The sequence below is a fragment of the Ambystoma mexicanum genome, chromosome 12, assembly GCF_040938575.1.
Source record: "Ambystoma mexicanum isolate Mex_15411 chromosome 12, UKY_AmexF1_1, whole genome shotgun sequence".
In the NCBI taxonomy this organism is placed as follows: Eukaryota; Metazoa; Chordata; class Amphibia; order Caudata; family Ambystomatidae; genus Ambystoma; species Ambystoma mexicanum.
The window spans coordinates 1,105,102,330-1,105,116,436 of record NC_090936.1 but is presented as its reverse complement, the minus strand read 5'-3'; positions in this window follow the sequence as shown (position 1 = coordinate 1,105,116,436).

Sequence of the window (14,107 nt, the reverse complement as noted above, 5' to 3'; positions counted from 1 at the left end):
GTTTTGGAGATTTAGTTAGTCGGGTTTGAGGTTGCACGGGTTTTAATAGAGAGACGTGGAGGACCGGATGTATCTTCATGTGAGGGGGCAAGTCCAACTTGACCGCTACTGGGTTTACTATGGTAGTGATGGAATAGGGACCAAGGTATCTTGGGTTGAATGTGCGTGGTCCTTTTAGAGGTAGATATTTGGTGGATAACCAGACTTGATCTCCTACTTGATATTGAGGGGCTTCCTTCCGATGTTGATCTGCTCCTTTCTTGTATTGTTCCTTAGCCCTTTGAAGGTGAGAAACGGCTTCCTTAAAGGCTTGGGTGATTGTGGAATGCAGGTAGTCTACTGCTGGTGTTCCAAGATCTTGGAGTGGATCCAACTCCGAGGTTCGAGGATGACTGCCGTTTAGAAGAAAAAACGGGGTTTTCCCAGTTCCCGAGTGGACAGAGTTATTGTAGGCATATTCGGCTATCCAAAGGATATCTTTCCAAGTTTTTTCAGTTTGTTGCAGCATGCAGCGTAAATACTGTTCCAGAGTTTGATTGGTCCTCTCAGTTTGTCCGTCGGTTTGAGGGTGGTGACTGGTCGATAGTCTCACATCAATTTGAGCCGACCGACAGCAACTTCGCCAAAAATGAGAAATGAATTGACTACCTCGATCCGAAATTAGAACTGAAGGAAAACCGTGCAGTCGGACGATGTTTTCGAGAAATTCTCGGGCCAGAGTTGTTGCTGTTGGCAAGCCTTTGAGTCGAATGAAATGCGCCATCTTGGAGAATAAGTCCACGATTACTAGGATCGTATTGTATCCGGAGCATGGAGGTAGATCGGTGATGAAGTCCATAGAAAGTGTATGCCAAGGGCGAGGTGGGATGTCAATAGGGCGTAAGAGGCCGGCTGGTTTTTCCTTTTGACTCTTGTTTTGGGCGCATACTCCACAGGACATTATAAAGTCTCTGATATCTTTTTTCCAAGACGGCCACCAGAAGTAGCGCTTGATCTTTTCTGAGGTTTTGGCCATACCGGGATGTCCTTCCATTAAGGAATCGTGATAACAAGAGATTACCTTTTTCTGTAAATCTGTGCTGGGCAGGTATAATCGTTCTTGGAAATACAATAAGTTGTCCTTCACTGCAAAGTCCTTTCCCTGCAGATGCCAATTCTGTATGTCTGCTGGAGTTACAAGTAGCCTGGCTTTATCCTTAACTTCCTCTATGGATTGTGTGGCGATTACACCCAGAATTCTTTGTTCGGGAATGATAGGTACAGGTTTAGGGTTGATCAAGTGTTCTTCCACTCCCATCCGAGAAAGGGCATCAGCTTTACCGTTTTTTGTACCAGGTCGATAGGTAATTATGAAGTCAAACTCGGCAAAGAATAGTGCCCAACGGAGTTGTCTAGAGGATTGGGCTTTTGCGGTTTTCAAATATTGCAGGTTTCGGTGATCCGTAATCACAGTAACGGTGTGTCGGGCCCCCAGAAGATAATGCCGCCAAGCCTTAAAGGCAGACTTGATAGCCAGAAGTTCCTTATCAGTAATAGTGTAATTGATTTCAGGAGGCGAGAATTTGCGGGACCAAAATGCCACGGGATGCAACTGATTGGTTACTAGGTCCTTTTGTGATAGAACTGCCCCCATGGCAAGGCTCGAAGCATCAGTTTCCACGATGTAGGGGAGTTCGGGGCGAGGATGTTTTAAAATTGGTGCAGAGATAAATTTAGTCTTCAAATTCTGGAAAGCTTGCTCCGCCTCGGTAGACCATTCAAAACGTTTGTTTTTATTTAACAAGGCGGTGATGGGCTGGACTATTCGAGAGAATTCGGGGATAAACCTGCGGTAAAAGTTAGCGAAGCCTAACATGCTTTGAACACCTTTTACGGAGGATGGTGATGGCCATTTGAGAATTGCATCGACCTTCTTTGAATCCATACGCACTCCGCTAGGTGATAATATGAATCCCAAGAACTCAACTTCAGTCACGTTGAAAACACATTTTTCCAACTTGGCGAAAAGTTTGTGTTGACGCAATCTCTCGAGGACCATTTTCACGTGTTTCCGATGTTCAGATTCCGATGAAGAATAAACGAGGATGTCGTCAATGTAAACAACAACACACACATCTATGAGCTCTCTGAGGACATGGTTCATAAAATATTGAAAGGTGGCCGGGCATTGCAAAGTCCGAAGGGCATGACCTGATATTCAAATAGCCCATACTTGGTGCGGAAGGCCATCTTCCATTCATCGCCCTCTTTTACTCGTACCAAGTGGTAGGCTCCTCTAAGATCCAGCTTTGTATATATGCATGCTTTTCTGACTTGGTCCAGGAGTTCAGGGATCAAAGTTAACGGATATCTATTCTTAACGGTGATCTGGTTCAGGGCACGATAATCTATACAAGTTCTAAGGTCCCCTTCTTTTTTTGGAACGAAGAACAAAGCTGAAGAAGCAGGGGACTTGGAAGGACAAATAAACCCATTCGCTAGGTATTGATCCAGGTATTGTCGGAGGTGAAGGTTCTCAGGCTCGGTGAGGGCATACATTCTACTACAAGGAGGAGTAGATCCAGGTATCAGGTCTATCTGGCAGTCATAAGACCTATGAGGAGGTAGAGAGTTAGCCTGATCCTTCCGGAAAACATCTTGGAATTCTAGGTATTCGGGAGGTAACTGGGGAGTCTCCGAAGAAATTGCTGCCAGTGCAACACCAGGTGGAGGGTGACAAGTAGAGACACATTCTGGAAACTGAACCGTTCTTGCTCGCCAATCGATCTGAGGATTGTGTTTCTCTAAACAAGGTATTCCTAGAATAATCTGGAACTGAGGGGCCTTGATCACATCGAACACGATCTTCTCATGGTGTCCATCTTGACTTACTAGCGTCACTTCTTGAGTGGTATGAGTTACTGGTCCGGAGGCTATCTCCGTACCATCCACCGTAGTAATGACGTCCTTTACAGCCTTGGGACAAAGAGTTAGATTCATCCTCAAAACCATTTCATGATCCACATAATTGCCGATGGCACCGCTGTCGACGTAAGCTTCAATCGCATGTAATCGATCCGGATGATCAGGGCTAATGAGGACCATAGGTATCACGAAATGCGAGGTCACGGAACTGGTTTTAACGCTCGGCAAGAGGACCTCTATTCTTGTCGGGCAAGGTCTTTTCCCTGCTCAGAGTTTGTGACCTTGGTAACTGCAGCTCCTACTGCCTTCTTGGCTGGTTTCACCGGACAGTCTCGAAGAAAGTGCCCTGAGTTTCCGCAATAGAGGCATAATTGCAACTGTTTTCTCCTTTCCCGCTCCTTTTGTGTGAGTGGTCCTTTCAGGCCCCCTATTTGCATGGGTTCCCCGGAGTCTACTCCTTTGGAAGGAGTTGGTGGTTTGGAAAATACTCGAGCATCAAACTTGGAACGATCGGCCTTCCTGTTCTGCAGTCTGTGATCTATTTGAACGACTAAGTCTATATAGTCCGAACAGTCTTGCGGGGGATTCACTACTTGGGCTAACACATCTTTGAGCTCTCCACGTAGACCTCTATAAAACAGCGTAATCCTTTTGTCCTCCGGCCATTGAGTTTCCACTATCAGTCTGTTGAAAGACGCAATATAAGCCAAAAGGTCTTGATTACCCTGTCGCAACGAAAGAAGCTCATTGTCCAAGGCCTGCCCCTGTGAATGTCTTGCGAACAGTTTTTCCATACTGAGCTGAAAAGCTTGAAAATCACGGAGAACCGGATCATCTTGATTAACTAGAGGGATCGACCAGTCTGCCGCATTGCCACTAAGGTACGAAAGCACGAAAGCTACTTTAGCTTGATCAGTTGGAAAGGCTGCTGGCCGGCATAAGAAATGCAACCGGCACTGATTAATAAATACTGCAAACCTCTTTGGGTCACCAGAAAATCGTTCGGGCGGAGCCAGAGGTACATTCCCAGGTAGGTTGATTTGCACTGGATTCATAGAGGATGTTGAAGGAAGATTTGCCCCTGATGCGGGTAATGGGGTCTGTCCGGCTTGTGACTGTAGCAATTGTCTAGCGAGATCGTCTGTTCGCTCCTTGGAAATGATCAGTTCCCTTCTTAGAGCGTTCGTTTCCTGACGGGCTGCATGCACTTCTGCTCTTAGTTCCCCAAGTAACTGGGCTAGCTGATCGGTATCCGAGGTTTCCATAGCGCCTGGGCGGGAGTTTTGCGGTAGGCTTTGTGTTCTGTAACGCTCACCTGATTCCCGCAGAGGCGCCGGTCTTGACTGGGCGAATACCGTATCTTCAAAGGTGATGTGTAACACACGATTGGCTCTTTGGGCTGGACCTCTGTGCACTGTATGTCTGACTCGAAGAGTAAGATGTCTGCAGATAGAAAATATGGGATTAATGAACTGGGGTTATTGGGTGTCTCTCTCTTCTTCCCCTTCTCTTCTCCTGTAGAACCCCAAAGGTTAACGCTCTCACCTTAGGTAAGTGAACGCCGAGCTCTCCATCTGCCTCGGGGCAGGGTGCCGTAACCAGTTTCTTCACTGGATAAGGGTGCAGGCCTCTTGACCTCAGAGGACTGCTGTCCGTCGTTTACTGCACAAACGGTAAGTTCTGAGTATTTCAAATGTCTTTAAAAGTCTTTTGTAATGATGTCTCTTGTTTTGCAGGGTTCCGGCGATGGCGGATGACGGGCTGAAGTGAGTTGAGGATGGAACCCGTGTGAGGAATAGAAGCGCCTGGAAGCACGTAAGTAAGCGCTTGTTGCCTGCTTCACGATGCGCACTAACTGTCCTTTTATCTTGCAGGTACAAGTTCGGAGCTGCTGAAGGGTGCCGGAATACCCACTGGGTTCGGCGTGGGAAGGAGTAATGGCACGCGAGTAATAAAGTTACCCAATGTCTTTAAACGCACCTTCTTTTGTCTTCAGATGCGGGATGCAGCGCCGAAGGCCTCCGGAGCGTGCGAAGAGTTGGTAAGCTTTTGTCTTTCAGATGCCGGAATGCAGTGCGAAGACCTCCGGAGCACGCGAAGAGTAGGTAAGCCTTTGTCTTTCAGATGCCGGAATGCAGCGCGAGGCGTTGGTGACAGCCGATGGACCAGGTAAGAGAAGCGCTGTCACTGAAGACCGTAATGCTAACCTGTTCTTTCTTGTCTTTATAGGTGTTGCTGAAGACTGGATTCAGGATGGTAAGCCTTTTTCCCTTAGGCCCAGGATCAGATGCAGAAGACACGATGAGCGTTCTGCTGCAGAGGATGCAGAATAACACAAAGCAAGATTCATCCATCGGGTGTGGTTTAAATAGCCTCCTGTGGTGCTTAGGTGTCTCCTTCCACAGCCACGCCTAGGTAAGAAAAGAGTTCCTGCTTTCCAGAAGAGTTCCAGTGTTCTGAACCTAGGGAGTGGCTCCTGCCCCACCCAACAGGAAAAGTAGTCCCAAACAGAAGAGGATTAGAGGCTCAACTGGCAGGTAAGTAAGCAGCATGGTCTGCTGCAGGTAAGTCCACCCAAGCATTATGAGCCCGGCGCTTCCAGCGCTGGGACTGGGCATATTTATGAGCTTGGTGCCACTGGCGCCAGGACAGGGTCCAAAAGGTCCCAATTGGGACTGGTTGGCACTCGGAACCTGGGTTATGGGTCTGCTTCCAAGGGAGTTGGGTAAGTCCTGACCTTTTGGAAGCAGAGATCATGACAGCAGGAGAGCCAACCATATATGCTAATCTTCAATATATAGGCAAATTTAACATAAACTTGGATGCTTATCCACAGTCGAAGGTGATGCATATGTTTAACATCAGTTAGAGGAACACAGATAATTTATTGTCGGTGTTGAGTCCCTGTGCGACCGTGCGGTTTTGGCAAACGAGTCTTGCTTCTAATTGTATCAGTTTCAGGATAAGATTACCCCCACGTTGCGGCAGAGAGACTTTTGCTATGCCAGAAAATCTAATGCTGGACTTTTCATCTAATTGGTGTTCTTTTTGCCAATGTGTTGCCAATGGATATTTAGCGTCTTGATTCAAGATGGTGGCTAGATGTTCACGTATTCTTATCTTTAATGGTCTGATGGTACTGTCAATATAGCGCTGACCGCACACACACAAGATACAATAAACACAATATTTTGAATTGCAATTGATAAAGGAATTGATTCGGTGTGAACCCAAATTGTCAAAATCAATTGTAGTGTTTACCAGTGCATAACCACATACCAAACAACTTCCACACTTGTGGAAGCCATGACTGCTGGCCTGGCTGAGCCAGGTCTTTGGTGATTGTTCATTAGCCATGAATGAGGGAAACAAAATGTTTTTTAGATTTCCTGCCTTGCTAAAAATAAAGCTAGGCAGAGGGTCCAGCCAACGTATGATATCTTGGTCTAGCTTGAGTAAATGCCAATGTTTTTTAATGATATTGTACAGGTCTGAACAATCTGTGTTGAACCTCTTAATGAATTGGAGTTTATTACTATAAGGTGCATTCTGTTTAGTTTTGGGGTTAAGCAGCTCGGTTCTCTTCAGATACATGACTGATGCTTCTGCTTTTTTCACAATGCTCTCATCATAGCCTCTTGTCAGAAATTTTCTACGTATAAATTGACATTCCTCTTTAAAATCAACATAATTCGAACAATTTCTTCTGGCTCTGATGAATTCCCCTTTCGGTATGTTACGGATAACAGACTTCTTGTGACAACTTGAGGCGTGCAACACAGAATTCACTGCTGTTAATTTGCAGAATGTTTTCGTCACAAGCTTGTTATTAACTATGCTAATCGTAAGATCGAAAGAGTTAATGCTGGTACAACTGTATTTGTGTGTGAATTGTATTCCCCATATATTGGTATTCAAAAATGAGACAAATGCATTCAAACAATCCACTGTGCCTGTCCAAACCATAATTACATTGTCAATATAACGTTTCCAAATATGAATGCATTGTACAAAGGGATTGTTAACAAGTGCAAACTGTTGTTCGTAATAGTTCATGAAGATATTAGCAAGTGCAGGGGCATAGCTCGCACCCATAGCCACTCCGATACATTGTTTATAGTACACATTATTGAATAAGAACACATTGTTAGATAATGAAAAAGACAGAAATTCTTTTACCATTTCTATGTGGTCAAAATATTATGCCGAATGACCCCTGAAAATGTAGTTAACACTTGCAATCACTTTGTCGTGATCTTTGAGGTGTATAGTGCCTTAACGTCAAGCGTTACCAAAAGTAATTGTCATGTCCTCTGTCATGTCCAATCGCTCACCTGCTACTGTTCCCAGTTCCCACATGCACTCCCAACGGCAGCGACAGCAGCAGCGGCACAGCCGTAGAGGTCTCCCGGCTGGTGGACCAGTGTCCTTACGCCCCTTTCCAGACTGGCGGTTGCCAAGGCGGCTCCTTCACGCTCCACGGCGAAACAAGGGCGTAGGGAAATCCACACGTCACATACCCGCAACATCAACACCAATCCCTGTCTGCGTTGCGTTCCACGTGACACATAGCTGCGGTCACGTGACCGCGTCACATGACCATGCTCGTATTGAAAAAAGGCGAGCAAACACAGAAACATTGCTTCACAGCTTCTTCACGGAGAACTGCTTGGCGTTTGGATTACTCTTGTTATTTACGTACTACCTTGATCTCAGAACGTTTGCTTGGACTGCCTTTGGATTTCCCTACCTGGATTTTGGCGTGCTCTCTGATCATCTGGACTTTTGACCACTGGCTTGGATATTGGACTTGGTACTTGGATTTCCCTGTCTACACTTCTGTCTTTTGGCTCCTGACCTCGGATTGTGTTTTGGATTGAACACGGATTACGTTCTTGTTCCATGCCTAACTCAGCTGTCTCCCAGAGTGCCATCAGAACACCTCAGCCTGCTGCTGTCAGCATAATACCTGCCTACGCCTACAACCTCCCAACTGCCCACTTTAGGTAAGCCGCTGTTACATTGTCACTACTGTCCTTCCCATTGTTGTCAATTATCATTGCTTAAACATAACCCTTCATTGCCTTACAGTGGTCAGGGGGTTCTTCCGGCGTTCCCGGCTCCAGGCTGACGACACTCTACACCTGTGGCCTCAAAGATTGCTCGAGTAGTGTTCTTACTCGTACTTGGGGACAGAGGTATTATTTATCTACACGACCATCAAGTCAGAAGAGTAATACAGATTTGACTTCGAGTTCTTCAACTATTTGCAATGTATGCATTGTATCTCTAAAGAAGGTCGGTATAGTAATGACTAATGGAGATAAGCATTTGTTAATATAGATAGATAAGGGTTCCAATATACCTCCTCCGCCACTAAGTATTGGTCTACCTTTAGGTCTACCTTTAGGTATGGTATCAAATGACTTATGTATCTTTGGCAAGAAATAAAATGTGTTCCAATAACATTGATTTAATGATATGTGCAGGTAGTAGTACCTGCTCTGGCTTAATGGCCCCTGAAGCAGAAACTTATAAAGATAATGTTATGTCAAATAATACAAAAGACAAGCATGCACAATTAACTCCTTCACTTTAAGAGGAATTGATGAATAAGAATCTTCATAAAGAAATTGTCCCGCATGACTGCGCTAGTTATGTTGCCCAAGTACATGCCTCTTACGCAAATCAGAACTCCAGCCCCACTCTCAATACCGTATTATTGGATATTAACAAACCTACCCAAATTGTTGACAAAATCGACGACGAGAATCTGATAGATGAGAAATCGTTTAGCACATCCTCGTTGAATAACGAATCTTTGAATTAAATTTCTAAAATAGGCCCTGAAGTTATGGCCAAGTTGGACATTCAGGTACGCTTGTCTATAGGGTTGTTAACCCACTTAGTTCCACGGGTGAGGGAAAAGAGTCCTTTCCTGCCAAATCGTCTGGAGTGGGTGACACTGTTAGAAGCGCGCAACTGTAGTGAGACAAACACCATATTAATGATAGTCTCAATGATGCTATTACTGGAAATAAAGAAGATTATTTCAGCTATTCCTCAGAGTCAATTGTTGAGACAAAAAATAAACTCTGCAGCAAGGCATAGCTTCTAACATAAATACCTCACATATTCTTGAGGATGAATCACCCGATACCTTTCCAGTAATAATAGGGATACTAGACCTTTTATATAAAGGACATGATGTGTCACATTTAGAGTTAAGAGAAATAAAAGGTACCATGAAATAAATACTCACAAACATTAACCAAATTGAGGAGTTTGTATTGGCTAGGGAAACGTGCAAGATCATCAATACATTACCTTCTGTAGATACTATTTCGGAGAATCCAATGCGAAAAAAGTACTCAATGCCCAATAGGAGCTAATGTAGAAGTTGAAGTTGTCCAAAGTAACATCGCAGATGAGGTTTGTAAAACAAATGTCTCTGACACTTCCCTCGCCTGTTTGATTAACATTAGTGAAGAAATTAAGGCCTTGAAAATAGCAAGGAGGAAATAAAATCGAACATCTCAATCTCAGAAATAATTGATCAACCTCCATTACAAGTTAGTGACATATCTGATGGTCCATCTGCCCTTGTTAAAGTAATCAAACAAATGGTACAATACGATACAAGGGAGGGTCTCTCACATGGAAATGTTAGTTTTATGTCACGTCGTACAGAAAAAATGCAGCTCTGAGCTATTAAAAGAGTTGAAAAAAGAAAAAGTAAGTGGCAGCCTTAATCAACAATAACAAAAATATGAAGAAAAAACCCCCAAAATAACACTTGTCCGAAACGGAAGGACTGCAAACAGGAAAAAAATACGGGCAATAGTGACATCATCGACGAAGACCCTATTGATGTTGAGCAGCTTTCTGCTGAAAGCCAAGCCCTATTACTTCCTGATAAAGTAATTGTTCATACAGAGCACATAGTGCACATCCCAGCTTTTGTGAAATCAAGGGGAAAAAGTGTCCTCCAAAGTAAAATCGAGTCATATGAAATTGAAGGCGTAAAGATAAACAACACTGCTACCCTTAGTAAGGTAGTTGTTAGTGCTCAGACTACACTAATTGGAAAAAAAATAAAAATCTAAACAATTACTTCCCTACTGAAGGAAGGAAGAGCACGTTTATTGATTCCACCCATGCCAATAAGCCACTGTCCTCTGCTAATGGAAGTGGGAAAATAAGCCAAATCGAAACTAACTCTTATGAAATGATACAAGAGTGGTGCTTGGATGTTGAGGTCTGTGGCGCCAAACAAGAGCAGTTTGCTGACACACTTAAAACGGACCAGAAAGAATGCATCATAATAAACGGTGCTAGTAAATCAAGAAGGACATTAAGATATTTCATTATGGCGAAAACAATGAACAGGACGCCACCTCTAATTCGGCATCACTTACCAACATAGCTGAACCCTGTAACACTATGAAATCTGTGCAATGTAATCAAAACGGAAATCCTCAGAGTGGTGAGATATCATTGGTTGCACTTTTGGACCAAAATAAAGACATGAAAAGTAATGAATCTCACGCGCACATTTTAAGTACTTTGAGAGAGGCATATATAACATGGTCTTATTACATCAGAGGCCTTCATTAAGGAAATAAACTCAAATGGACACAAGCTGCCCTCTGCAATCGACCATTGCAATGATACTACCGATTTACTCTCTAAGATAACAACCTCAATTATAAATAAGTCAAGCTCTACTAAGGGGACACAATATCTAATTTTTAATAATCCCTCTGTGATTCCTAATATCCCGATAAATTATATGATCGCTCCTGTTCCATTAAGTATAGATGTTGTGAAAATTGGTCAAACCTCTACCACTGAATGGAACATCATTGGCCTAGTAGGAAAAGTCGAGATACTTGACAAGGCTAGAATAAATCACACCTATTTTCTTAGATTAATTTCCTATATCCCCCAGTTAAGACTATGAAAGACTGCCGATTTGACAAGAATTTCCCTTGCACCACAGAACAACTATAGAATTCTCTGTTATCGTCCCTCGGCAAAAATACGCACATTTATCTGGTAATGTAGAGATGAACTGATGGAGTTAGGTTTCGCATTGCATATATTTGGCGATGAAACGAGTGCACTGGAACTTCTGCATCATACCTTACCTGATCAGAGCATGTCCCTGGGGGGGAAATCAAGGAGAAAATATAAACATCAAAGATGAGAATGTGTGCATTTCTCACCTGATGGCTATCGCAGGGAAAAATAAAGAGATGGCTTGGGTTGAGACCCTCTTGAGAACTATGTTGAATACCAAAATGGCGAAAACTTTTAACTAGCTATATGACCAAAAGGCATTTACAATCCTTTCATGGATTCATGCGGATTCCATAACCTTTTAAAGTGGTCAGCATCCTTAACGTCGACTCAAATTCCGAATGTGATGCTGTTGCAAGAAACAATGAAAACAAATGCATTGTTATTATAAGGGTTCTGTATCTATTCTTGTATGCAACTAGGGAAAACTTGGGGTTTCCTTCTAGTGGTTTGGCTGTTTCCATAAACAATAATATCGAATGTCACTCTCAGCTTGTGTGGGATTCTAGTAACATCTTGGCTGTAGCTATGACACTGGCAAATAGTAAAAGTAAACCACTTTTATTAGTAAGTTTAAATTGGAACCCACTGAAAATTACAATTGACCAAATGTTCGATGAAATTGGTAAGTGCTTTGAATATATAACAAGGAAATAAGTTGACTTTGAAATTAATATCGGTAGTGGTTTCAATTCTTTATGTAGCACAAGATTGGCTGCTTTAGACATGATTATACTGAATGGAGACAAGACGGCCTTATCACGAGGCAAGAGGTAGGTTGCTTACTTTGATGATAGGACAATTAATTTTATTGACTGCTGTTAGGGAGAATTCTCCAGAATGGCTAATTTCCCTTACCTACTGAGTCCCTCAGCAGCTTTGCTGGATTTCTAGGATTTATTTTTTTCACCTGTTAAGAGTGTGAGCCTTTTTTCCCACTCTTACATGTGTTTTGATGTGTGTTTAACATGTTTGGTGTTCATAGACTGTGGAGCCTCACCTACTCTTTTTATTGTGTGTCACACAGCACCTTTATTGTAGTGACACAGGGTTGTCTTTTTTCAGACTTCCCACTTTAAACTTCATTTTCTGGGACTGTCTCCCAGAACATGTAAAGTTGCCTTTGACTTTATTAGTCTTTTTAAATTCACAGACCCAGCACAAACATAGAGTACTGGAAAGGGTTAATAGTTATCCCTTTTTGTCTGTCTCTCATGGAACATTATTTAGTTCCCCTTTCTTTGGCTGGTGGCAGTGGTATCTACCATATTTTTCCTACCGCGGTCTATGAAAATAGCCTTGGTACTGTTATAGGCTATGTTAGCAGCCTCGAACTTAAATCTGCTGGACCCCATTTACTTTTATTTGGTTCCGGCTGGGTTTATTCGCCATTTCTTTTTGTAAAGGTCTTTCTCGTGTTTTACTCTGCGTGCCAAACCAGGTTTGGTTCCTTTGTTAGCCGTCCTTTGGCGGGCTTATGCACAGAAACCCTCCTTAGGCGCCTGAGAGTCTAGGTAGACAGGATGTGAGGGAGGGGTTTTAGGACCCCTGCACAGGGTTCCCTTGGGAGCTCAAGTCGCACTCTTGTTTGATTGTCTAGGTGACTGTCCTGCCAGGACAGCCACCCTGCTGTGTGATTGACAGCCAGGCTGTGTGAATGGGGCAAAACTGCATAAAAAAGCCGGTCACTGGGACTTGGAAGGCAGAGTCGCCACTGGATCGAGAGAACTGAAGAGAAGCTGAAGGAAGAGGACCACTACCATGAATGAACCTCCCGGTGAAGCCCTGCTGCGGGTCCGAATCTCCAAACTTCGACGACAGAGAAGATCTGCAAGGAATCTTCTTTCCTTGAGCTGGTGGGACCAACCAGTTCGCCAAACACCAAGCATTGCCTCCCTCCCCTGGTCAAATTTGCTGTGCACAGCTGCAGTGAACCGGATAGCCAGGAGGACCAGACCCTGTTTGGGTTTTAAGGAGCGCATCTTTTATTCGTTGCTTTGCTCTGCTGCTGGTTTCTTCCCTGGACAGTGCAGGACCCTCCAGTCTTCCTCCTTCGTGTCAGTCTGACAGTCGCTTCAGGAACCGTGAGCCTGCAGGATCTGCCAGGAACCTCTGCCTCAGCATTCTTCTTCTTCTAAGGTACTGTTCGAACCCGGTTGTTCGTTCCGTCCGACCACGTTGAAAGTGTTTAAAATCTTTCGCCAATCCGAGGGCTTGTCCTTCTCTACTCTTTAAATAACTTTTCTTCCGACCAACTTCGTTTCAAACTCTTGGCAAAAACTTAACCGCGAACTACTCTGAACTGTTTGATCCTCTGCAAAGTCTCTGAACCATTGATATTGGCCCAGGCCTATTGATTTGAATCCTCATTGTAGAAAGCCTTTTCTAGATTGCCCTGACTACTTATTTGTTAGTGCTGCTTTATTTTGTGTATCCTTGTCTTTCCCTCCCTTTTTAAATTGCTGGTGTGCCATTTTACTCACACTTCCTTTTGAGCTTAACTTGTCCAGTATTGATTGGGTGTTGTGTAGTATATTAAGATTGTGATTTTCTGCTGCTTTGCTTAGTGAACTGTTTTACAAATGAATGTGTAAATAAATGTATATTCATTTACTGAGAAACCTTGAATCAGTGTTTGTTTGAACCATAGTAATTACTGTCCTTTGTGTAACCTCTGATACTGCTCACTTGACTCTTGAGATAAGTCTGGCTACAATGATAGATTACTTTTGTATATCACAAACAATTTTCCCTATAGTTGATCCAGTTAATATACAACTGATTAAATATAGTGACCAGGCACCATTAATATTGATTATTGCCGTGGAGTATTCCCGACTAAATGTCATTAAAGGGTTAGAACTATCTGAGACAAATTGCGATAACATCTCGCTGCAATGGATTCCGGGACTTTGTAAAAAACTAGCTTATTCTGTGTCTGAGCAGGTGAAGTTGTTTCACAGCTAACTCTTAGAGGACTCATGCTCAAGCTTGCCAAAAGACCAGGTTGTGTCCAGTATTGTTAATAAAGCGAGAACAGATTTAAGATCAAAATATAAATCAATTGATAAGGCAAATACTCATCAATTTGACCCTATGTGTAAAATGTTAAAAAGAGAAA